Source organism: Macrobrachium rosenbergii, chromosome 23 (assembly GCF_040412425.1).
Source record: "Macrobrachium rosenbergii isolate ZJJX-2024 chromosome 23, ASM4041242v1, whole genome shotgun sequence".
Taxonomy (NCBI): Eukaryota; Metazoa; Arthropoda; class Malacostraca; order Decapoda; family Palaemonidae; genus Macrobrachium; species Macrobrachium rosenbergii.
In genome coordinates, this window is record NC_089763.1 from 24,030,995 (window position 1) to 24,057,218 (window position 26,224).

Genomic DNA, 26,224 nt, shown 5'->3' on the forward strand with positions numbered 1-26,224 from the left:
ATAAAATATCTCTCTCACTGCTATATATATATATATATATATATATGTAACAATATATATATATATATATATATATATATATATATATATATATATATATATATATATATATATATATATATATATATGCTATACCGCCACAAGGGTCACGTGACTAAATATACTCAAGGTGCCAGAAGAAATAGCAAAATGCATAAGTACCCTGCGCTTTCGTGAATTTAATACACGCATCTTCAGGGTACAGTACATAGTGAAAGACAGCCGAGGGGCGTCAAAAAGTAAAAGTGAACATATAATAATAATAATAATAATATAATAATAATAATAATAATAATAATAATAATAATAATAATAATAATAATAATAAAAATAATAATCCACCACACTCCTCATATCAAGACGAAAATAGTAGTAATATAGACAATAATGAAGATTATAACCAAAGTAAAATCAACGCCAACTATGACCAGAAGAAATAAGAAAGCAAGGGAAAAAATAAATGAAAGGCAAGAAAAAACAACCATCTTGAAATGTGAAGTCCATTTCAGTTCGACTGGCAAAATAAATTTTTTTAGCTACTCTTTCCCCCTCCCCCTTCTCTCTCTCTCTCTCTCTCTCTCTCTCTCTCTCTCTCTCTTCTCTCTCTCTCTCTCTCTCTCTCAGGCAATCTGTTGACGTCGTGAAAATTGCATTCGGGAACATGCAATATGAAATATCAGGTTATGTCCCCCACACAAGGACAAAATAAACCCACTGTCGTCTGTCGAACATTCTCCCGTCTATCTTCCGTTTCTCTGTCTCAAACCCTTCTTTACCCGTCTGTCTGTCTGTCTGTGTCTGTCTGTCAATATATCTTTTAAGACTGTCAATATATCTTTTAAGACTGAGTTCGTTTCCTGTCAGTTTTATATGTCTGTTTGAATCACGCGTACAATTCTGTTAGTTGGGGCATTTTTCTTAACTTTTTTATTGTGTTTGTGTTGTGTTTGATATGAATGTCTCTGTCTGTCTCTTTCTATGTCTGTTCTCGTAATTTATCTATACATTATATACCAGCTTATTTCATATAATGGAAATGTAAGCCTTTCCATTCGTTTACAACAATATTTTACGCCAAAACTATCTGTCTGCATTTATATATATATTTACAAATTAGCCTTTCATTATATATACACATTATCATATTGTCTCCTTTCATTATATATACACATTATCATATTGTCTGTCTGTTTGTGCGCTGTCTGCTCAGCTAATTTCATAAATTGTAAATTTAGGTCTTTCCATTCGTTTACAACAATATTTTACACCAAAATGTCCATTTACAATTATGTACATTTACGAATAAGTTTTTCCTTACAGATACAATTCATCATATTGTCTGTGTCTGTGTCCTTGTAATTTATCTATAATATTATATATCAGCTAAATTCATCGAATGTAAATGTAAGCCTTTCCAATCGTCTGCCTTAATATTTTACACCGAATTATCTGTTTGTATTGCATTTACCTATATTTACAAATCAGTTTTCTAATATTGATATGCAAAATCATACTGACTGTCTGTTCTTGTACTTTATTTATAATATTATATTATATGTCAGCTTATTTCATCGAATGTAAATGTAAGCCCCTCCATTCGTTTACGACAATATTTTTCGCCAAAGTTTCTGTTTACGTTTGTATAGATTTACTAATCAGTTTTCCATCACAGATAACATTTATCAACACACAAATCCGTCTGCCATTTCTCTTCTGTTAGTTTATATTTATCCGGATTTTAATCGTATTTTGGTAGCGGTCCGGAAACGTCAGCGTGGCCAATGTCAGGTGTTAGTGGCGTGGGAAGCCATGACGTCACCCAATAAGAAGTGGGTTCATCTTTTAAATAAATAAACAGACTTGGAACGAGGATTACTGAGAAATTTGTAACATGAATCAATATGAGTTTTGCGGCCGGGAAGGTACTATGTATCAAATAGAGGAACTGTTTTATTTCTATCTTTATTCTTCCCCCCCGCTCCCGGCCCCCGTATTTCTTGCCTTTTGCTTGGTGAAAATTCTCTTGCTTGTCAGTTTTCTCTCTCTCTCTCTCTCTCTCTCTCTCTCTCTCTCTCTCTCAGAAAAGATGCTTTACAGTCTATTTGCAAAGCCATTTGCCAGTACGTCGGTTCAAAGGAATTTTCTTGTGCTCTCTCTCTCTCTCTCTCTCTCTCTCTCTCTCTCTCTCTCTCTCTCTCTCTCTCTCTCTCTCTCGCAGACAAGATGCTACACACACTATTTACGAAGCTACACAGCCGTTTGTCAGTGAGTCGCTTTAACGAAATTTTCTGGTTATCTCTCTCTCTCTCTCTCTCTCTCTCTGGGAAAGGATGCACTACAGACTTTACAAAGCGATTTGTCAGTATGTCACTTTAACGAAATTTTCCTGTTGTGCCCATGTCCTCTCTCTCTCTCTCTCTCTCTCTCTCTCTCTCTCTCTCTCTCTCTCTCTCTCTCTCTCTCTCTCTCCAAGTAAAATTAAAAAACTTCAAAGGTGCTAAGGGAAGACATTTTAAAAGAGACAGGAAAATCTCTCTCTCTCTCTCTCTCTCTCTCTCTCTCTCTCTCTCTCTCTCTCTCTCTCAATTAAAAAACTTCAAAGGTGCTAAGGAAGACAGTCTAAAAGAGACAGGAAAATAAACTCTCTCTCTCTCTTTCTCTCTCTCTCTCTCTCTCTCTCTCTCTCTCTCTCTCTCTCTCTACAAGCAAAATGAAAATACCTCAAAGGTGCTAAGGGAAGACAGTCTAAAAGAAACAGGAAAATAAACTCTCTCTCTCTCTCTCTCTCTCTCTCTCTCTCTCTCTCTCTCTCTCTAGCATTCAGTGACGCCTCCCACTAAGTCCAGAGCACTAACCGCCTGATTAATGACAGAAGGAGAGGTTCCGGAATTAAAAAGATCAACTGGGGACGGCTGCTGAAAATTAATTCCTCCGTCTCCTACAACATCGCCTTGGCTCATTAGCCACATAATTACCCGAGATGCTGCAGGGATAGGCCGCGGCTGCGCGGCATTTCGTTTTTACGACGAGGAATACATAATACGCAGTACTCATTTCATCTCGTTGTTTGATAAGCCAGTTACAAACTACAAGCTAATTTACAAGATAGAAGTTATTACAAAATGGAAGCTAATTACAAGGTAGAAGCTCATTACAAGATAGAAGCTAATTACAAAATAGAAGCTCATCACAAAAAACAGAAGATAATTACAAGATAGAAGCTCATTACAAAATAGAAGCTAATTGCAAGACAGAAGCTAATTACAAGATAGAAGCTCATTACAAAATAGAAGGAAATTACAAAATAAAGTAATTACAAAATAGAAGCTAATTACAAGATAGAAGCTAATTAATACATAGAATCCGATTACAAAATAGAAACTAACTGCAAGATAGAAGCTAATTAATACATAGAATCCGATTACAAAATAGAAGCTAATTACAAGATAGAAGCTCATTACAAAACAGAAACTAATTACAAGATAGACGCTAATTACACAAGATAAAAGCTAATTACAAAATAGAGGATAATTACAAAATAGACGCTAACTGCAAGATAGAATCTAATTAGCTAAATACAAAATAGAAGCTAAATACAAAATAGAAGCTAATTACAAAATAGGAGCTCATTAAAAAATAGAAGCGCATTACAAAATAGAAGGTAAGTACAAGATAGAATCCGATTACAAGCTAGAAGCTAATTACAAATTAGAAGCTCATTACAAAATAGAAGCTAATTACAATATAGAAGCTAATTACAAGATAAAAGCTAATTACAGATAGAAGCTCATTACAAGATAGAAGCTCATTATAAAACAGAAGCTCATAACAAAATAGAAGCTAATTACAAGATAGAAGCTAATTACAAAATAGAAGTTATTATAAAATAGAAGCTCATTACAAAACAGAAGCTCATTACAAGATAGAAGCTCATTACAAGATAGAAGCTCGTTACAAGATAGAAGCTCATTACAAAATAGAAGCTCATTACAAGATAGAAGCTCATTACAAAATAGAAGCTCATTACAAGATAGAAGCTCATTACAAGATAGAGCTTATTACAAAATAGAAGCTCATTACAAGATAGGGGCTCATTACAAAATAGAAGCTAATAACAAAATGGAAGCTAATTAGCTAATTACAAAACAGAACCCAAATACAAAATAGAAGCTGATTACAAGACAGAAGTCAACTACAATATAGAATCTTATTTCCAAATAGAAGTTAATTACAAGATAGAAGCTAATTACAAAATAGGAGCTAATCACAAAACAGATGCCAATTACAAAATAAAGCTATTAACAAAATAGAAGCAAATTAGCTAATTACAAAACAGAAGGTGACTACAAAATAGAAGCTGATTACAAGTTAGAAGCCAATTACAAAATAGAATCTAATTACCAAATATAAGTTAATTATAACGTAGAAGCTAATCACAAAATGAAGCTAATCACAAAATAGAAGCTAATCATAAAATAGAAATTAATTATAAGATAGATATCGATTACAAAATAGAAGCTAATTACAAGATAGCAGCTCATTACAAAATAGAAGCCAATTACGAAATAGAAGCCAATAACAAAATAGAAGCTAATAAAAAAGAAGCTAATTAAAGGACAGAAGCTCATTACAGGATAGAAGCTAATCCCAAAATAGAAGCTAATCACAAAATAGAAGCCAATCACAAAATAGAAGCTAATCACAAAATAGAAGCTAATTAAAAGATAGAAGCTAATCACAAAGCAGAAGCTAATCACAAAATAGAAACTAATTATAAGAAACTAATTATAAAGATAGAAGCTCATATTACAAAACAAAATAGAAGCTAACAAGATAGAAGCTCACAAGATAGAAGCCAGTCAAATTAGAATCAAAAAATAGAAGCTAATAACAAAATAGAAGCTAATTACAAGATAGAAGCTCATTACAAGATAGAAGCCAATTACAAAATAGAATCTAATTACCAAATAGAAGCTAATTACAAAATAGAAGCTAATCACAAAATAGAAGCTAATCACAAAATAGAAGCTAATTAAAAGATAAAAGCTAATCATAAAATAGAAGCTAATCACAAAACAGAAGCAAATTAAAAGATAGAAGCTAATTAAAAAAATAGAAGCTAATCACAAAATAGAAGCTAATTACAAGATAGAAGCTAATAACAAAATAGAAACCAATTACAAGATAGAACCCAATTACGAAATAGAAGCTAATTACAAAATAGAAAGTCATTACAAAATAGAAGCCGATTACAAAATAGAAGCTAATAACAAAATAGAAGCTCATTACAAGACAGAAGCTCATTACAAGATAGAAGCTCATTACAAAATAAAAGCAAGATGTGTTGTGAGGGGAAAAAAGTTACAAGTTAGGGGAAAACAGAAGCCGGAAAAAATCCAAAGCAGGGCATAACACGAAGTCAACGGTCACTGACTCTTGCAATCCGTGGGTAAGTGATGTCCAGAGTGAATGTGGGAAGAGGTAGCCTGACAGGTTTTACGAAGAGGGGGTTATATCTCACATGGAGCTGAACAGAACAGTGACCAAAATAGTATCTAGTGAAAAACAGTAGTTTTAATAATGAATAATCTCTCTAGAGCATTTTTTACCCAGTTCCTTGGTAAAATAACAAATATACTGAATACAAAAATATATATATATATATATATATATATATATATATATATATATATATATATATATATACATACAGTATACAAATATATATTGTATGTGTATATATATATATATATACAAATTTATATATATACATATATATGTATATATGTGTGTGTGCATAACTCAATCACAAAAATATGGAACGAGATGAATATATGAATAAAGTCTGCTAAGTAAAGGACTAACGTCGAAAGGCCTTGCAGCAGCACTCCGTTGTTTCTCTTGCCTTCGTGGATTTTGTCTATCTATATATATATATATATATATATATATATATATATATATATATATATATATATATATATATATATATATATATATATTATATATATACATTATATATATACACATACATAAACAAAACAAATGCCTCTGATACTAGCACAGGTCTATACTACTATAAGTTTATTCAAGACAGGCCAAGCTCTTGATCCATATAACGAAAAATGATGACGATCCACGCGATATATTAACACAGGTATTTGCATAATTACCTGTTTAACCTTATTAGACTGTTGCCCTCCCTGTTTAACGAACTATGAACTGGACGCTAATGTGTTTTATGTTATCCTTTAATAGCTGTAAGCACCGTATTTCTTCTTTTGTTTTTATTTTAACGTAAATCGTCTAATATATAATAAAGTACAACCCTACATGTCCACTGTATGTATTTCTTAAACTGTTTCTTTTTTCCATTATGGATTGTATTTCTGTGGCTAAGAAATACTTATGCATACATACATATATATACATATATGTATGTATATATATACATATATATACATATATACATATGAATATATGTATATACATAAATATATTTTCATATGTATATACATAAATATATTTCCATATATAATATATATATATGTGAGAGAGAGAGAGAGAGAGAGAGAGAGAGAGAGAGAGAGAGAGAGAGAGAGAGAGAGAGAGAGAGAGAGAGAGTTGTGGAAAATAACACGAAGCATCAGTTCATTATCTCATATGCACGAATTTCGTCGTTTTAATTATTCCTTATTTCCTTTATCAAATAAAAGCAGAAAGAAAACCGGATAATGTGGAGTAAAAAAAGAGTAAACAAAGGCTGCAAGACAAGAAGGAGAAGAAGATGAAGAAAAAGAAAAATGATACTCCTGATGAGGAAAAATGGAAGGTAAAAATAACCTGAGCATAAGTAAGTTTCCTCATCTGGTTTCTGGGACGAAAACACGTCAAGGTTCCTTTCTTCCGTAAGGGAAGAAGAAGAAGAAGAAGAAGAAGAAGGAGGAGGAGGAGGAGGAGGAGGAGGAGGAGGAGGAGGAGGAGGAGGAGGAGGAGGAGGAGGAGGAGGAGGAGGAGGAGGAGGAGGTGGTGGTGGTGGTGGTCATTAAATGAAGAAGAAGAAGAGGAATTTAAATTATGATGAATATACACATTAAGCAACATGATTAAGTTGAAAAGGGATGAAACAGCAAATGTGAAATAAGGAACTGAGAAGAGAATGGAGATGAAGAGAAAGGAGAACAAGAAATGAACCAGAGGTAATAAATCTCTCTATCTCTCTATAATATATATATATATATATATATATATATATATATATATATATATATATATATATATATATGTATATATATATGTATATATATACACATATATATAAATATATATATATAATATATATATATATATACAGTATATACACATACATACTTATTACTGTCATCTGTCTCTATGACAGTCACGTCTCTCTCTCTCTCTCTCTCTCTCTCTCTCTCTCTCTCTCTTTGTCTTTGCGCGTCTCGCAATAAACAGTACACACGACAACAAAAGTTGCGAGCGGAGAGGACGATAACGAGAAAAGACCAGGTCTCAGGAAGTCATCTTCGGTCTAAGCCGTCGCGAATCCGGGGATTCTTGAAGAATTGTGACTAACTCCGAAGAGAACACGGCTTGGTTGGACAGTTCTACGGATGATGATGAAATGCGCGGGTGGATGGCGCGGGAAAGACTGGATGGCTGCTGGTTGAAACTACGACTTTTTGGGATGGATGAGAGATAACTGCAGATGATGGAATTGATAAGACTGCTGTGGACTTGGGATGGATTAGCTGGTAAAGTGCTGAGTTAGCTGAAGGAGTATGTGGGTGAAAATAGTTGGAGAAAGTTTTGGATGGGAATATATGGATGAGAGATAACTATAAAGATTCTATGGTTCTATAGATGATGATAGAATTCGATAGTGGATGACTGCTGTTGAAAGACTCAAGATGGATGAGCGCTGCTGGTAAAGAGTGGATGAGTTTGGCTGAAGAACTATGTGGGTGAAAGTAGTGGGAGACAGATTTGGATGAATGCTGTTATGGAAATATATGGATGAGAGATAACTGTAAAGGCTCTACAGATTAATTTGGCTGGTAAAAAGTGGATGAGTTTGGCTGGAGGACTATGTGGATGAAAATGGTTGGAGAAATTTTTGGATGAATGTAGCTATGAAAAAATATTGATGAGGGATGACTCTTAAGTCTCTACACGTTAACCTGTGACCTGAGAGATTCCCAGTCTCTTTATCAAAGATAATTGTACTTAGGCCTAAGAAACTCCCAATGCAATAATAATGTATACAGTTGGGAAATTGCATTATTGTATGTTTGATGAGAATCAGGATGACAAATAGTAACTGGAAGACTGGATAAAGGTGGCAAAAAGACAGTACATGACATTTGCTTAAAAGCTTAGGTTAGGTTAGCTTAGGTTTTTGGAGGTTAGGTTAGGTTAGGTTAGGATATGCTTCTGGAGGTTATGTTAGGTTACGATTTTGTTGGTTAGGTTAGGTTTTTGTTGGTTAGGTTAGGTTAGATTAGGTTTTTGAGGTTAGGTTAGGTTAGGATATGCTTCTGGAGGTTAGGTTAGGTTAGGTTTTTGTTGGCTAGGTTGTTGTTGGCTAGGTTGTTTTTGTTGGTTAGGTTAAGTTAGGTCAGATTTTTGGAGGTTAGGTTAGGTTAGGATATGCTTCTGGAGGTTAAGTTAGGTTAGGATTTTGTTGGTTAGGTTGTTTTTGTTGGTTAGGTTAGGTTAGATTAGGTTTTTGGAGGTTAGGTTAGGAAAGGCTTCTGGAGGTTAGGTTAGGTTTGTGTTGGTTAGGTTAATTAGATTAGGTTTTTGGAGGTTAGGTTAGATTAGAATAGGCTTCTGGAGGACTGCATAGATGAAAGGTAGCTGAAATGCGCTCTTCGCTGGATATACTGTAAAAATAAAAATGTAAAATTTAAAGTTGACAGGTAAATGAATACGGTGTCTGAATGTGGTTGTCAAACTATTTTGAAGGCAAACGTTTCTAAAACTATCGAATTACTTGAGTAAAAGACACTTCAACATTTCCTATATAAAACGAATTTACTTTAAACTGCTATTCGATACTTTGTAAGCTTTCTAATTGCTGGAAAATTCTTCTCTGTGATCATTTGCGAATTATGAACAGCGATTTTTGAATTGGCGAATCGCAGCCGAGAAATAATTGGAACGAATTTTTGCTTTTTCATAACAAGGGCCAAACGATTTGGTATTTCTATGGTGTAAACATCACCAAAGAACTAAGATACACACAATATATATATGTGTGTGTGTGTGTGTGTGTGTGTGTGTGTGTGTGTGTGTGTGTGTGTGTGTGTGTGTGTGTGTGTGTGTGTTCAACTGAGTACGAAAATATGGAACATGAGGAATATAAAGATAATGACAAAATCCACAAAGGAAAGAAAAACAGTGGAGTGCTGCAAGGCCTTTCGACTTATAGTCCTTTACAAAGGATTATAAGTCGAAAGGCCTTGCAGCACCCCATTGTTTCTCTTTCTTCGTGGATTTTGTCTTATATATATATATATATATATATATATATATATATATATATATATATATATGTATATATATATATATATATATATATATATATATATATATATATAAAAAGACAATATGCAATTCTTGTAAGTTGCAAACTTGTTATTCACTGCAATGGAACTTATTTTTCTTTTCACAAAACGCAAACAAAGGATTCGTCTGTTATGAACGAGAATCTGAAGTCCAATTTGCTCTCTGTTCACTGAAAGAAGTATAAACATCTGTCGAAACGGAAGGAATATTTTTGCCTTGTCTTGTAGAGACATGTAAACGAGAGCTAGACTTACAAAATCACGCAGGAAATTATTTCTGTTTCACTTCATTGTTTTACAGTCGGTGGAACTGAATACAGAGGCTTTCTCGGTTCCTCCTAACGGGTGTTGGTGGCTTGGAAAGAAGAGGATTTATTGGGAGATTGATAACATCCTGTGGTTCCTGCCAAATGCACCTAAAATGACATTTCTTGCATTTAAATCACTAGCCCGTCTACCTTTTCGTAATCTGAAAACCCAGCTATGCCAGAATTAGACTCTATCCCCCCATGAAGTATTCTTTCACAAGTTTCTGCAGTTTCTCCTCACTATATGCGCCTCCAATGTCATATGCACATATCAAACTCGACGTTTCTTGCATTTAAATCACCTAGCCCATCCATCTTTCCATAATCTTCTAACCTAGCTAATGTCCAGAACCAGACTCTATCCCCCTTTGAGCAATTATTTCACCCGTTTCTGTAGTTTTTCCTCAATATCTCAAATCAGTGCCGTTTTGCCTCCAATATATTTACACACACATCAAACTCTGATATTTCTTGCAGTTTAATCGCCTAGCCCATCCATCATCTTTCCATAGTCTGCAAACCCAGCTATGTACAGAATCAGACTCTCTGCCTTTAAAAAATTCTTTCACCATGTTTCTGAGCGTCTAATGTCATTTACATATATCAAACTCTGACACTCCCTGCATTTAAATCACCCAGCACATCCACCTTTTCATAATCTGCAAACCTAGCTACCTCCACAACAAGACTCTATCCCCCTTTGAGCAATTATTTCACCAGTTTCTGCAGGTTTTCCTCACTATCTCAGATCAGTGTTGTGCCATCTGCTAATGTCAGCCGTGCCACAGGGAACTCGCGACTCATTTCCTCAGCCCATAACTTTCCTCCTGCCTCTAAAATACTCCTTCTTTTCCTTCTTTGGACAACTAAGGCTCAATAATGAACCTGAGAATCAAGTCTACCTCAAGTGAAATTTATTCATTTCCAATATGCCTAGTCGTCTTCCCAGGCAACGTTCTCTCTCTCTCTCTCTCTCTCTCTCTCTCTCTCTCTCTCTCTCTCTCTCTCTCTCTCTCTCCTCTTCTTCTTCTTCTTCTTCTTCTTCTTCTTCTTCTTCTTCTTCTTCTTCTTCTTCTTCTTCTTCTTCTTCTTCTTCTTCTTCTTCACGAATTAGGAGGAATGGAAAGTGCAAAAAGGAAAAATATACTATTCGTCACTCCCCCGTTTTCCTAAGTTGAATAAGAAGAACAAGACGACGAGGAACAAATTCAAGACGAAGGAGGAGGAGGAGGAGGAGGAGGAGGAACAGGAGGAAGAAATAAAGAAAGAAAGAAAGAAGAAGATGAGGAAGGAGGAAGAAAACAAGAAAGAAAGAAAGAAACCGAATGAATGGATGAAGAAAAAGAAAGAAAAGAAGAAGAAGAAGAAAGAAAGAAAGAAAGAAAGAAAGAAAGAAAGAAAGACAGAAAGAAAGAAGAAAGAAAGAAAGCAAGCAAGCAAGCAAGGACGGACGGACGGAAGAGTCGTCTGCTATAGAGCCATGAATAAATTGTTCGGACAGAAAAGGCTTCCGCAGTACCAAAACAAATGCGCCGAACAACTCCTTTGAGGTCCTAAAGTTTTAAAGGAGCTCGCTCGGACTTAGAAAAGAAAAAGGAGAGATAAAAAAAAAACGGAAGGGAGGAGAAATAAAGTAAAAAAAAAAACAGAAGAGAGATGAGTATACAAAAATATATATATAGAAGGGAGACAGGTTTTGTTTATGCATAAGAATAACAGGATGAGAATAGGACCGTGAGAAATTATGTTGGAGATATATATATATATATATATATATATATATATATATATATATATAAAGATATATATTTATATATTCAGATTTGATGATATGTTGTGATTAATTACTGAGGATGTAAAGAGGAGAGAGAAATTTGATATATATATATATATATATATATATATATATATATATATATATATATATATATATACTCTTCACTCTCTATATATATTTACTCACACAGTATATGTGTGCGCGAGCCTGACGCGTGCATGCATAAACACAGAAAAGATTGAGAGGAAGAGAAGGCGTCTCACTGACAGACACGAAGTCCTATATAAAACACCGTTCTTTTTTCCTCCGCTTTTTCTCTCTCTCTTTCCCACGAAAGATACGAGAGACTTTCCCCCGACACTTGATCAGAAGACGCTCTCAGAATGGCTTCTTCGGATCGTGTTCATGCTTTCCATTCCCCCAGCGACCATGATAAGCGCGACGCCTGAATCTGTTCCATTTTATGCATGCCAGTGAGCTTGCTTATTCGAGATTTATGGGAGGCGAGTTTCGAGGTTTAGAATGTTGGTTGTTAATTGTGTACGTCGTGATGTTCAGTATGAGTTCCCTCTGAAGGCATTACTCTAGAAAACATATTTGCAAGGATTGAAGTATGATTTAAAGGTTAGTTTTTGTTGGGTGTTATTTGTACATAAATATATATACCATATATATATATATATATATATATATATATATATATATATATATATATATATATATATATATGTGTATATATATATATCTTTTCTTAAGTATGAATTCCCTCTGAAACCATCACTCTAGAGAACATATTTGCAAGTATTAAAAGTATATGATTTAAAATGTGTAGTTTTTGTGTTGGATGTTATTTGTACGTAAATATACATATTTTTTCTATTTGTAAGTATATATATATCCTTTCTTAATTATGAATTCCCTCTGAAGGCGTCACTCTAGAAAACATACTTGCATCTACTGAAGTATGATTTAAATTGTGTAGTTTTCTGTTGGCTGTTAATTGTACAATAAACAATATGTATGTGTATATATATATATATATATATATATATATATACCTATATATATATATATATATATATATATATATATATATATGTAAAAGTATATACATATATCATAATTTCTTGCCTTAAGTATGAGTTCCTTCTAGAGGCGTCACTTTACAGAACACATTCGTAATTATTGAATAAAATTATGACAAAACTGCAATACGCTTTCACTTTTTCTTGGTTGATAACTGTACGTAAATATCTTTTCTCAAGTATGAGTTCCTTGTGGACGTATCACTCCATAGAACATATTTGTAGCCACTGATTAAAATCACGAAAAAAACTTTGATACATTTTATTTGATTTACCCAATACTACAATGTCCAGGGCTTAGATGAAGTCTTTAAACGGCTCTCGAAACCCGAACACCAACATAAACTGGGGTACTTAAGGCCCTCCCCCGGGGGAATTTTCCGTATTCATAAACGCGTTCAGAGCACACCACACTTTCCCGAGAGCCATATCAATAACAAACGCCTCCAGAGTTTTACGATCATTTCCTCCCAGGCGACGTTTCGGAATATATTAAGAGGAGCAAGTGATTGCATAGAAGGGCTATCTCATTCCTGGTGAATATATTATATGATATAGGAGATGCTTATAGGTCCAATCTGCTTTTTTTCTGCCTGACATCGACGTCGGACAGTCGAATTCTCAGTCGAAAACTGAGAATCATTACAGGAATACTTGAGGTAATTGGTGCATTATCAGTCCCGCCTTTGCTGATGATACGAATGGTGATGATAATGATTCTTCACTTGATGATGATGAGAATGATGATAATGAAAAAAATAATCTCCTTCTTCGCCGGACAGTCAAATTCGCGGTCTAAAACTGAGAACCATTACAGCAATAATTTAGGTAATTGGCGCATTATCAGTCTTACATTTGCTGATCATACGAATGGTGATAACAATGAGTGTTCACTTGATAATGATGATGAGAATGATGATAATGAAAAATAATCTTTTTCTTCTCTTCTCACATATATAATGACAAGACACAAAATATTTTGAAAGTAGCCAAAAGTCCATTATTTAACTAGGCAAGCGGACCTCTCACGTATGTTGAAGTGAAGAAAAACTGACACAGAACAAAATAACAGTTCTGCAGCTGAACAAATGAACGACAAGATGTAGGAGTATAACTTGAAGCCAAAGCAAATAGAGAACTTTTTCCTCTTTTTTTAACTTAAATAAACAGCAAATAGAAATTAGTCGTTTAAATAACTACTTCAAAAAATCGTCCAGACCGTACGCGTTTAGTTCCAGGGCGCCCCCTGGAAGGAAGGAAGGAAGGAAAGGAAGGCCCCGGAATGGGATTCCTGGAATCCTGTGCTGTGGTCAAGTGCCTCTGAATGTTAGCAGAGGAAGGAGGAGGAGGAGGAGGAGGAGGGGAGGAGGAGGAGGAGGAGGAGGAGGAGGAGGAGGAGGAGGAGGGGAGAGGCTGTGTCAATGCTAATACAACGTTATAGGGGCTCCTTCAGGTAACATAATCAAATTACTTTTGAGATGCGTCGCCATGTTGGCAAGTTGGGAACAGTTGTGCCTATGGGAAAGAGGACTCTGGTTTTTGAGGTGCTGGAAGATTTACTGAAAGCCAGTGAATTTCAACCCATTATTTACGCTAGGGATTTTTATACTGAATATATATATATATATATATATATATATATATATATATATATATATATATATATATATATATATATATATATATATTGCTATATATATGTGAGCGACTGTCTAAGAGGACCGTTTGTGCAAACGGTCAGCTCCCTTTTTTTTTTGTATTTTAGAAATACGACCGTTCATGTATTTTGGATTTTAATTATTTCCGTTCATATACATTATAAGTGATGCATTTTTAATATATATATATATATATATATATATATATATATATATATATATATATATATATATATATATATATATATATATATATATATATATATATATATATATATATACTTCTCTTTATATATATATATATGTCCATTTATCATATCCAGAAAGACTAACAGAGAGAGAGAGAGGAGAGAGAGAGAGAGAGAGAGAGAGAGAGTGCACCATATAACTCCTGCCATCGTTGTCCAAGGTATGACAGCTTAACCATAACAGTTTTTTTCCCCCCCGCGCCATTTTCGAAACGGTCTCTCTCATAATGGGCCCTGAACGCCCTTCCTGGAAGAAGCCACACTTCACAGATATTGAATATGAATCATATTTTCTCTTTTTTGAAGACCCGATCCTCTAATACTGCCGGGGAAGACAGGACATTGTCTAGGAGGGGAAAGGAAGTACAGCCCTCGAGAAAGGTGAGATGACTGAACCTTCGGGCGAATGGGGTCATCTCTTTCTCAAGGAAAGAGTTCTGAAAGTCGAGGGGAGTTTTAATCCGTGTATGAATGAAGGGGCCTCTAAATTACGGGAATCAGGGGAGGCGTTAAGTTTCTGGGCGTCTGGTGAGGAGGAGGAGCAGAGAGAGAGAGAGAGAGAGAGAGAGAGAGAGAGAGAGAGAGAGAGTTTTATTAGCAATTAAAGTTCATTATATATTTTGATAACTGAATTTAGAGGAATTAATATTATTACTTTTGAGAGAGAGAGAGAGGGCAGAGAGAGAGAGAAAAAGAGAGAGAGAGTTTTAGAAATTAAAAGTTCATTATATTATAACTGAATTTAGAGGAATTAATATTACTTTTGACAGAGAGAGAGAGAGAGAGTTCATTCCTTTGAGAGAGAGAGAGAGAGAGAGAGAGAAGTGCAGAAGTTCATTATACCTGAGAATTCAGGCCTTTGATCCACATTACTGAGAAACTTGCCTTCTGATAATTTTTCATTCCTGTGATTATACTAAAAGACAAGTAAAAAATGAGCCGAAGTTTCTTCGGCGCAATCCAGTTCTCTGTACATCGTATAATCAAGGCCACCGAAAATAGATCTATCTTTTGGTGGTCTCGGTATAATGCCGTATGAGCCGCGGCCCATGAAACTTTAACCAAGGCCCGGCGGTGGCTGGCCTAAAGCGTTGACAGACGCACGATTATGGCTAACTTTAACCTTTAATAAAATCAAAACTACTGAGGCTAGAGGGCTGCAATTTGGTATGTTTGATGATTGGAGGGTGGATGATCAACATAACAATTTGCAGCCCTCTGGCCTCAGTAGCTTTTTATAATCTGAGGGCGGACAGAAAAATTGCGGACGGACAGACAAAGCCGGTACAATAGCTTTCTTTTCAGAAAACGTAAAACAACGTACAACAAAAGAAAAAGAAAAAAAAAATCCCCTACAAAAGAAATGACAATATCATTCTGAAGGGCTTTGTTTCAGAAAAATATTATACTATATATAGTTTTGAAAGGCTTTCCTTAAGTGGTTATGTGGGAAGATTTAACGTCATTATATTCATATAAGAATGGAACGGAGAAAAAAAATTCAGATTCTCTTTCCCCGTAGGGGAATAGTGCCGTCAGTGCACGTCACGCGGTGCACTGTAGGCATTACATGAGATTATTTGCAGCGTCCCTTCCTTAGGCCCCTAGCTGCAAGCCCTTTCACTCGTTTTACTATACCTCCGTTCATATTCCCTTCCTTTGCACCCTCTCCTAACTATTACTTCTTAGTGCAACTGCTAAAGTTTTTTCTCCCGTTACACCTTTCAAACCTTTTTACTGTCAATTTCCCTACCTGCAACCCCTTTCATTCCTTTTACTGTACCTCCATTCGTATTCTCTTCCTTCCATCTTACTTTCTCAACCCTCTCCTACCAATTGTTTCATGATGGAACTGCTAAAGGTTTTTCTCCTGCTATGCCTTTCAAAACTTTTTATTCCTCTCAATTTTCCTTTCAGCGCTGAATGACCTCATCATAGGTAGGTCCCAGCGCTTGGCCTCTGGCATAAATTGTATGTTCTCTCTCCCTCTCTCTCTGACTCTCTTCAAGTAAACTTATTCCTTTCTTGGAAACCTTAAGTTCTGCGACAGCCGTTCAATGCAGGTCAGTGCAGGTCAATGCAGCTCTCCCAGGACACTGGGGCATCGATGCATCTAAAGAAGAGAGCCAAAAGACCACCTTTTTTCTTCGATCAATTTCAATCAAAACAAGTAAAAAATGCGCCGAAGTTTCTTCGGCGTAATCGAGTTTTCTGTACAGCGTACAATGCTGTATGAACCGCGGCCCATGAAGCTTTCAGCCACGGCATCGTGGTGGCCTGTCCTATAGCGTTGTCAGACGCATGATTATGGCTAATTTTAACCTTAAATATAATAAAAACTACCGAAGCTAGGGGGTTACAATTTGGAATGTTTGATTATTGGAGGGCGGATGATCAACATACCAATTTGCAACCCTCCAGCCCCTGAGAGCGGACAGAAAAAGTACGGACAGAAAAAAGTGCTCAAAGAATAAAGTGCGGACGAACAGACAAAGCCGGCGCAATAGTTTTCTTTAACAGTATATTAAAAACATAATTCAATAAGGACATCAAAGCTAAGCTCTTTAAGAAAACTAATGAGGAACGAGGAAGAATTAGTGGACCGAGGAAGAATTAGTGGACCACCCTTCATGACGTAATCTGGTTTGGATATTTTTATTTTCTAATTCATTCCGGAAGTTGCTATTACATCAATCAAGTGAACAGATACTGTTACTGACATCCGTATCATCAGTAAAAAGGTGGGATTGGTAATGTGTCTTTTACCTAAATTATTGCTGTAAAATGATTCTCGGTTTTCGACTACGAATTTGACTGTCCGGCGAAGAATGAGATTATTTTTCACTATCATAATTTCTCATCATCATCATCAAGGGAAGAGTCATTATTGTCACCGTCCGCGTCATCAGCAAAGGCGAGACTGATAATGCACTGATTACCTCAAGTATTGCTGTAATGGTTCTCAGTTTTCGACTGCGAATTTGACTGTCCGACAAAGAAGATTATTTTTCACTATCATCATTCTCATTATCATCAAGTGAAGGGTTATTATTATCACCATCCGCAACATCAAAGGTGGAACCGATAATGCACCAATAACTTCAAGTATCTCTTGTAAAGGTTCTCGGTTTTCGACTGTGAATTTGACTGTCCGGCGAAGAATGATTATTTTTCACTATCATCACTTCTCATCATCACCATCATCAAGTGAAGAATCATTATAATCACTAATCGTATCATCAGCAAAGGTGGAACCGATAATGCACCAATTCCTTCAAATACTCCAGTAATGGTTCTCGGTTTTCGACTGAAAATTTGGCTGTCCGGCGAAAAATGAGATTATTTTTCATTATCATCATTTCTCATCATCATCATCATCATCACCATCAAGTGAAGAACCACTATTATCACCATTCGTATCATCAGCAAAGGCGGGACTGATAATGCGCCAATTACCTCAAATATTCCTGTAATGATTATCAGTTTTCGACTGAGAATCTGAATGTCCGACGTCGATGTCAGGCAGATTAAGAAGCAGACTGGACCAACAAACATCTCCATCTCCTATACCACATAAATTCACCAGGAATGAGACAACTCTTCTATGCAATCACTCTCTCCTCTTAATATATTCCGAAACATCGCCTGGGAGGTAATGCTCGTAAAACTCTGGAGGCGTTTGTTATTGGTATGGCTCTCGGGGAAAGTGTGGTGTGCTCTGAACGCGTTTATGAATATGGAATATTCCCCGAGGGAGAGCCTTAAGTATCCCAGGTTATGTTGATGTTGGGGCCTCGAGAGCCGTTTAAAGACGGTATCTAAACCCTGGTCATTGTAGTATTGGGTAAATCATATCCAGGTTTTGTGTTTTGGACAGTGCCAGTGATTGCGTATTAAGTTTGTCGCAATTTGTTCAACGTTCTAAACACGTTCTCTAGAGTGATGCCTCCAGAAGGAATTATACTTAGGAAAGATTTACATACAATTAAAAGCTAACAAAGAGTGAAAGTGTATTGCAGTTTTGTCATAATTTTATTCAATAGTTACGAAAATATTCTCTAAAATAATGCCTCTAGGGAGTCAACTCATACTTAAGAAGAAAAGATATTTAAGAAAATTAACAACTAAAAAAAAAAGTAGAAAGTAACTGGTTTTGCCATAATTTAGTCAACATTCAAATAATATATTCTCTAAAGTTGAGACCTCCAAAAACTCGTATTTAATAAAAGATATTTACGTACAAATAACACCCATACAAAAATAACCTTCTAAATCCATACTTCAATGCCTTTTAAATATATTTCTCTAGAATGATTCAGCTAGGCATCATTCTCTTTTCCTCACATCCTGCGGCATACAATTAACAGCCAACATTCTATAAATCGAGCTCGTCTCCACTAAATCTCGAATAACAGCTCACTGGCATGCATAAAAATGGAATAGATTCAGGCGTCGCTTATCATGGTCACTGAGGGAATGGAAAGATGAACGACCAGAAGAAGCCATTCTGGTAAATCTTCTGATCAGATGTCAAAGTCTCGTATCTTTCGTGGGAAAGAGAGAAAGCGGAGGAAAAGTTATATAGGTCTTCGTGTTACTCTCTCTCTCTCTCTCTCTCTCTCTCTCTCTCTCTCTCTCTCTCTCTCTCTTTCCTATATGCACACACACACGCAATATGTATAAAACTGTGGTCAAGCAATAAGTTAATAAAATGCCCAATCGTAAAACAGAATGAATAAATGAATAAAGGGGATAATAAACGAAGAACGGAAATTATAAACGAATTAAGGAAATGATAAACTGAAAAAGGAAATGATAAACTAATAAATGAAATTACAAATGAATAAAGGAAATGATAAACTAATAAAGAAAACTACGGAAAGAGATAGGAACGCAAAACTGCGATATATAAATGTGGTGCACGAGAGTAAAAATAAGGTCAAGCAAGAATGAAGGAAATGTTAAACGAAGAAAGGAAATGATAAACGAATAAAGGTAATGATAAATGAATATAGAAAACGACAAACAAATAAAGGAAATGACAAATGAATAGAGGCAATGTTAAACTAACAAAAGAAATGACAAATGAATAAAGGTAATGCAAAACGAGTAAAGGGAATGGCAAATGAATAAAGGTAATGATAAACTAATAAAGGAAATTATAAATGAATAAAGGAAATGATAAACTAATAAAGACAATGAATACAATCAACCTGATAGAAAGCAATAAGAACACAAACTGTGATAAATGTGAAGCACAAAAGAGAATGAAATTGTGGTCAAGCAATGCCCAATCTTAAACATATTGAATGAATTAATAAAGGAAGTGACAAACGAATAAAGGAAATTATATATGAATAAAGGAAATTATAAACGAATGAAGGAAATGATAAATGAATAAAGGAAGTGATAAACGAAGAAAGGAAGTGATACACGAATAAAGGAAATGATTAATGAATAAAGGAAATTACAAACGAATGAAGAAAATTATAAATGAATAAAGGAAATGATAAACTAATAAAGAAAATTATTAACGAATAAAGGAAATTATAGACAAAGAAAGGAAGTGACAGACGAATAAAGGAAATGATATCTAAATAAATGAAATTATAAGCCAATAAAGGAAATGATAAATAAATAAAGGAAATGATAAACGAACAAAAGAAGTGATAAATGAATAAAGGAAATGATATATAAACAAAGGAAATTATAAACGAATGAATGAAATGATAAATAAATAAAGGAAATGATAAACGAAGAGAGGAAGTGATAAATGAATAAAGGAAATGATATATAAATAAAGGAAATTATAAAACAATGAAGGAAACGATAAAAGAATGAAGGAAATGATAAACGAAGAAAGGAACTGATAAACGAATAAAGAAAAATTTATTAACGAATAAAAGGATTAATACACGAGGAAAGGAAGTGATAAACGAATACAGGAAATGATAAATTAATAAAGCAAACGAATAAAATAAACCTGATATGTGATAAATGCAATTCACAAAAGAGGATAAAAAGAGAGTAAAAAGGAGTGGTCGATCGGCCAATCGACCCACGAAGAAAATAACCGAAAAGCAATGAAATTCGCCCACCCCCGACCCCCTTCCCCCTCAGGCAGGGGGCGTGATTTGTGACTTTCGGGAGGACTTTCGCCTCTCAGAGTGAAACTTCAAGACTGATTATGGACGGCATTTATGACAATTTATGAGAATTTATGAGAATTTATTCACTGGGGGAATCTTAGAGATATGCATTTATGATGAAGCTGATCGATCGCTCGTGGTGACTTATGACAGTTTTGGAAGATGACCCCTATTGCGAGGTTCTCGCTGAAGCATGAGGTTTTCACTGATGCATGGGGTTTTAGCTGAAGCGTGAGGTTTTCACTGAAGCGTGAGGTTTTCATTGAACATGGGGTTTTGACTGAAGCATGAGATTTTGACTGAAAAAAGAGGTTTTGACTGAAGCATGAGGTTTTCACTAAGCATGAGGCTTTCACTGAAGCCTGAGGTTTTAACTGATACACGGGGTTTTCACTGAAGCATGAGGTTTTCATTGAAGCATGGGCTTTCATTGAAGCAAGAGGCTTTCACTGAAGCATGAGGTTTAGATTGAAGCAAGAGGTTTTCAGTGAAGTATGACGTTTTGACCGAAACATGAGGTTTTCACAAGGCATGAGGCTTTCACTGAAGCCTGAGGTTTTCACTGAAGCCTGAGGTTTTCATTGAAGCATGGGGTTTTCACTAAGCATGAGGCTGTCACTTAAGCCTGAGGTTTTCATTGAAGCATGAGGCTTTCACTTAAGCCCGAGGTTTTCAGTGAAGCATGAGGTTTTCATTCAAGCATGAGGCTTTCACTGAAGCCTGAGGTTTTCATTGAAGCATGAGGCTTTCACTGAAGAATAGGTTTTCACTGAAGCATGAGGTTTTCACTAAGCATGAGGCTTTCTTTCACTGAGGTTTTTCAAGCCTGAGGTTTTCATTAGTATGAAGCATGAGGTTTCTCATAAGCATGGGTTTTCATTAGAAGCATGATTGGCTCTCACTGAAGCCCGAAGGTTTTCATTGACTGAGCCTGAGGTTTCATTAGGCATGGGAAGTTTCACTGAAACATGAGGCTTTCACTTAAGCCTGAGGGTTTCTTTCACTGAAGCCTGAGGTTTTCATTGAAGCATGAGGCTTTCACTGAAGAATAGGTTTTCACTGAAGCATGAGGTTTTCACTAAGCATGAAGCTTTCACTTAAGCCTGAGGTTTTCACTTAAGCCTGAGGTTTTCATTGAAGCATGAGGCTCTCAAGCCCGGGTTTTCACTGAAGCCTGGGTTTTCAGGTTTCATTGAAGCAAGCCTGAAGGTTTTTCACTGAAGCATGAGGCTTTCACTGAAGCCTGAGGTTTTCATTGAAGCATGAGGTTTTCACTGAAGCATGAGGCCTTCACTGAAGCCCGAGGTTTTCACTGAATCATGAGGCTTTCACTGAAGCATGCGGCTTTCACTGAAGCACAGGGCATTTCTGAGCTGACCAAACCATCCTTCCCAAAGTGACCGAAATGTTCATTCGTCGAGAAGACATTCTTCTTCTTCTTTTTCTCGGAGAGAAAGCACGAGAAAGGGGCACGTAGGAGTCTGCTTTCTCCGTAATGCCACTGACGTCATCTGTGTAATTCCTTCCTGGGCCGTTTCCAAACGCGAGATCTACTGCTTAATTTTATTACCTCCGGCGCGAATGGAAACTTACGAGGCTCTGTTAGCGCCGTTCTGGAAAGGAATTCTTCCGGGTCGTAAGATTCCAGTCCGAATGGGCTCTCTCTCTCTCTCTCTCTCTCTCTCTCTCTCTCTCTCTCTCTCTCTCTCTCTCTCTCTCTCTCTCTCTCTGTAAGTGTTATTGCATACATTTCACACGAGTATTGGCAGAAATACTTTACATTAGTTTACCTATTTCAAAGTTTTCACTAAAATCTCTCTCTCTCTCTCTCTCTCTCTCTCTCTGTAAGTGTTATTACATACATTTTACATGGGTATTGTCAGAAATGCTTTACATTACTTTACCTATTGCAAAGATTTCATTAAAATCTCTCTCTCTCTCTCTCTCTCTCTCTCTCTCTCTCTCTCTCTCTCTCTCTCTCTCTCTCTCTCTCTCTCAGCGTCACGTCCGTTGCCTGAAAATCATTTGGGTAATTCAGGGCCGAGTTCATGGCCATTTCTTCTACATCTCGGTGGAAACTTCACGTATTTAACACCCCATCCATCTCTCTCTCTCTCTCTCTCTCTCTCTCTCTCTCTCTCTCTCTCTCTCTCTCTCTCTCATGAATATTTTTGCATGATCTGGCAATCCTGCATTCCTTTTGAGCGTAATAAGAACCGAGAGGTTATTTATATGAAATCTATATTACGGCATTGCTTTTGTTGCTATTATTATTATTATTATTATTATTATTATCTATTAAGACACTTGCTTTCATTATTATTATTATAATTATTATTATTATTAGTAATACCTTTTAAGCGTAATAAGAACCGGGAGGTTATCTTTATGAAATCTATACTAAGACACTTGCTTTCATTATTATTATTATTATTATTATTATTATTATTATTATTATTATTATTATTATTATTATTATTATTCTTTCCTTTTGGTGTAATAAATGTATATCAGGGGTTATCTATTTAGTTGAAATCTATATTAACCACATTTTCTTTCATTATGTCATTAATTATTATTATTATTATTATTATTGTGTGTGTGTGTATTATTATGTATTATTATTATTGTTATTATTCTGTGATTATTGTGTGTTTATTTTAATAGAAATTTTTCACACAGACTTCTCTTCAGTGTGCGTGCTAAGTGTAAATGTATATCAGAAAATATATTCTGCTAATCTATATTTTCTATACAATTGTTGCACCACTCAGCAGGAGCTGTCTCTTGCAATTATTATTATTATTATTATTCATTATTATTATTATTATTATTATTATTATTATTATTATTATTATTATTATTATTATTATTATTATTATCATCCTGCACTTGATGTAACATAAAGAAAGTAATGTATAGAAGTCAGAGAAACATGGAACATGTAAATTTCCCATTGATTCCTGCAATAGGACCAAGGCATATTCACCCTGCATACTTTACGAGATAACTCAGGCATATTCATTCTGCATACTTTATGGGGCATCTATGGCACACTCATTCTGCATACTTTATGGGGCATTCCACTGACGAGGAATGCTGGCCTCGGATGGGCTGGTCCTTTGGGAATATCATGCCCATTTTTAAAGATTTTTTTTGTACCTTCCTCCCAAGCTTACGATACCTTCGTTTTGGGTAAAATTTGTAAGTCAGTGGTGAAATAGTGGATGGTCCGGGAGGAAATAACTATTAGACTATCGTGTAACCCTGAGGTGTTGTTTTAGCACTGGAAGACACAGATATAAAAAAAAATAAGCATATGTTAATTTTTGCACACCAGGATTATTGTTTTAATATTACGACGAAGTCCAAAAATTACTTATAATGAAATGGTACAAACTTCAAATCTTCAAAAAAAAAAATAAAAAAAAAACTCACTTAAGTTGATAAATGGAATGGAACATATGTTAATTTTTGTACACCAGGATTATTGTTTTAATATTACGACGAAGTCCAAAAATTACTTATAATGCAATGGTACAAATTTCAAATCTTAAAAAAAAAAAAAAACTCAATTACGTTGATAAATGGAATAATGGAATAGGTTGGAAAGGAATATAAAATTTAGGCCAAAGGCCAAGCGAGCGCTGGGAACTACGATGAGGTCATTCGGCGCTGAGAGGAAAATTGAGAGTAAAAAGGTTTGAAAGGTGCAACAGGAGGAAAACCTTTTGCAGTTACGCTGTGAAACAATTGCTAGGAGAGGGTTGAGGAAAGTAAGATGGATGAAAGAGAACTTTAACGGAGGTCCATTAACAGAAATGAAAGGGGTTGAAGCTAGGGCCCTAAGGGACGCCGCAGAGAACATTAAGTAATGCCTACAGAGCACCTGCTAAAGAAGAAGTAAATATTTTCATTCTAGAACTGCGTTTTGAATGACTTTCTCCTCCTTCAGAGAAAAACCGGATTAAGGTTAAAAAAAAAAAAAAAAGAAGGAAAAACACAAATAAGCAAATGTCGGCGAAATGAAATATAAATATTTTTTATGCTAATGCGACGACGCCCTTGAAATGGCCTGGCCTCTTTAAAAGGCAACGGGATTAGGAAACCTCCTCAGAAGTGAAGGAGATGGACTGGAGTCTCTATAGCCTTGATGACGACACCTCATAAATTCTACTCAAGGGGAGAAACCACTGATATAAATATATTACCGGATCTTGTCAGCAAATGTCGATCTTCAGGGAACATTAAGATAATCTTTAATACCAAATGTCTCCCCCTGTCATCACGTAACAGCCGTTCTGCCACTCCTACTTTCCTTTCTCCCCTGTCCATGATCTGATTGTCAGGCGAGAGAGAGAGAGAGAGAGAGATTGGTTTCCCTTCTATCCCCAGGATCTGATTGCTTGACATCCAACGCCATCTGTTGATGCAGAAAGGAACCAACAATTATGATTAGAGTTTAAGCGTTCTTGGCAATTTCGAGATCGCAAAAGGCAGCAGAAGGAGATAGAAGTGAATCTATTCCTCTCTCCTCTCTCTCTCTCTCTCTCTCTCTCTCTCTCTCTCTCTCTCTCCTTGGACCCCAAACGAATGGAACAGGAGATGGAAAGGAGGACCTTCCGTTCTCCCTTCTTCGTACCTTTCTCTCTCTCTCTCTCTCTCTCTCTCTCTCTCTCTCTCTCTCTCTCTCTCTCTCTCTCTCTCTCATGGACACAACAGATGGAACAGGAGATGGAAAGGAGGACCTTCCATTCTCCCTTCTTCGTCCTCTCTCTCTCTCTCTCTCTCTCTCTCTCTCTCTCTCTCTCTCTCTCTCTCTCTCTCTCTCTCCTTTAGCTAACAGATGGAACAAGAGAGGTGGAAGGGCCTTCCATTCTCCTTCTTCGCCTCTCTCTCTCTCTCTCTCTCTCTCTCTCTCTCTCTCTCTCTCTCTCTCTCATGGCCCCAAACCAAGAAGACATTCCGTCTTCTCCCAACTTCTCACCTTCTTCGTCCCTCTCTCTCTCTCTCTCTCTCTCTCTCTCTCTCTCTCTCTCCCTCCTCAGCATTCAGACGCACCACTGGCTTCGCCTGAAGTGGCTTTAATCACCACTTACATCTCCCAACAGCGTCTCCCAGATGACACTTCTCTTTCAGACTCGGCCTAATTATTTCGTGTACACTACCAGAAGGAGATCAAACTCGTGAGGAAGACATCCAGGGAAACGTCCCTAAATTAGGGGAAGAAACGTCCCTAACTTAGGGGAGGAAACGTCCCGAAATCAGGGGAATAAACGTCCCTAAGTTAGGGGAGGAAACGTCCCTAAATTAGGGGGAAACGTCCCTAAATTAGGGGAGGAAATAGGGGGGGAAAAGTCCCTAAATTAGGGG

At 36.0% G+C, this 26,224-nt stretch overlaps 1 protein-coding gene across 4 annotated transcripts in view; it reads right to left on the minus strand.

Annotated features, from left to right (window-relative positions):
* Positions 1–26,224, minus strand: part of LOC136851381 (neurotrimin-like) — a 177,496-nt gene that overhangs the window by 86,197 nt on the left and 65,075 nt on the right. The gene's annotated exons all lie outside the window — the stretch shown is intronic.